The sequence below is a fragment of the Neovison vison genome, chromosome 1, assembly GCF_020171115.1.
Source record: "Neovison vison isolate M4711 chromosome 1, ASM_NN_V1, whole genome shotgun sequence".
Classification (NCBI taxonomy): domain Eukaryota; kingdom Metazoa; phylum Chordata; class Mammalia; order Carnivora; family Mustelidae; genus Neogale; species Neogale vison.
In genome coordinates this window covers 271111764-271113433 of record NC_058091.1, presented here as the reverse complement: position 1 = coordinate 271113433, position 1670 = coordinate 271111764, and positions in this window count along the sequence as shown.

Here is a 1670-nt window from a genome sequence, read left to right as displayed (position 1 = left end):
CGTGATGAGAGAAAAAGTTTGGGTCTGCGTAGACCGGAGACAAAAAACGCCCTTCTGGCCGAAGGACATCTCCTTAAAGCCAAGAGGAAATGCGCATTTAAGCAGGAGCTTGAAGGAGCGCCTTTGGCCAAACTCCGAGCTTTTTAAAATCTTCTTTTTAAAAACTTCCTTCATCTTCCTCAGCTTAAGAAGATGTTACTGTCTCAAGGAGGCAGGTGCATTAAAAGATGTGGATATCAAAAATAAATAAGTAAATAAAATAAACTTTTTAGAAATGGAGCACCTGGAGCCTGCAATTACCGACCCTGAGTCCTGAGTTCAAGCCCCACCTAGGGCAAAGAGATTAATTTTAAATAAATAAATAAATAAATAATAAGTAAGTAAGTAAAATGGACAAAGATTAAATAAATAAGTAAATAAAGAATAAAAGATCTGGGCAAGAAGATTAATTTAAAATAGAAAGAAAGGGGGCACCTGGGTAGCTCAGTGGGTTACAGCCTCTGCCTTTGGCTCTGGTCATGATCCCAGGGTCCTAGGATTGAGCCCCGCATCAGGCTCTCTGCTTAGTGGGGAGCCTGCTTCCTCCTCTCTTTCTCTCTCTGCCTACTTGTGATCTCTGTCTGTCAAATAAATAAAATATCTAAAAGAAATAAAATAAAATAGAACAACAACAACAAAACAGATAGATTCAGGTATCAGATACTGTGATGGGCAGTCCAAGTAGATAAAAAGGTTACATGGACCAGAGAATCTCATTTTCTCTTTTTTTATTACTTCTGTTGCTGCTGAGGGCAGGCAAAGGAGGAAAGATGCATCAACTATACTAGTGAATCTAGGTGCAGGGAAGGTACACCTGTGGAGGTTAGGTGTGCTTGTTAACTGAAATAGGTAACGTTAGGATAGAGGATCCATAACATGAAATGGTAAACACCTTTGAAAAAGAACTGAGCTTTATTTGTAATTTTCTAAATATTATTTTTGGAGAGGCAATATGTGCAACTGATATAAAATACAAAAAGATAAAAGAGTATATAGTAAAAACTTTTTTCGCTCTTCCCCAGCCCCCTAATTTCCCTGAGACACCCCCACCTTGAGCAGTGTTTGTATACCCAGCTTGTCAGTGTAAACACAAGCATGCATATCTCCCCACCTTCCTTAGAAACAGCACACCATATATGCTTCTTCTGCTCCTTCCTATTTTCACTTAGCACACAAACATGGAAATTGCTCCCTGTAGTTCCTTTCAGAGCTACCACATTCTTTTTAATGACTGCATGCTGTCCCATTACCTAGATGTGTCATTATCTGGCAAAAAAAGGATCATGTATTAGTTTCCTTTCCTCGCCTAATTCCTGGCACAACGCAAGAGCTCAGGTAACATGCAATGCCTGGTCCCAAATTAATTACATTTTGTACAACTTGCTTATGTTTTCTCTCCTCTCTCCTTTTGGAGGTAACAGTATTTTTTTTCAATATTCCAGATATTTATATAATGTATATATTCCCCCACAACCAAGCCTGTCTCCTGCACTGCTCAAACCTTGCTACCTGATCCAGTGCCCGTTTTAATCTAGCTCCTTTCATATAACATTATTCCCCACTATTTCCTATTTTCTAATGTTCTGAGTATCACCGTCACACGCATTTACCAATCACTTAACTATGTGCAA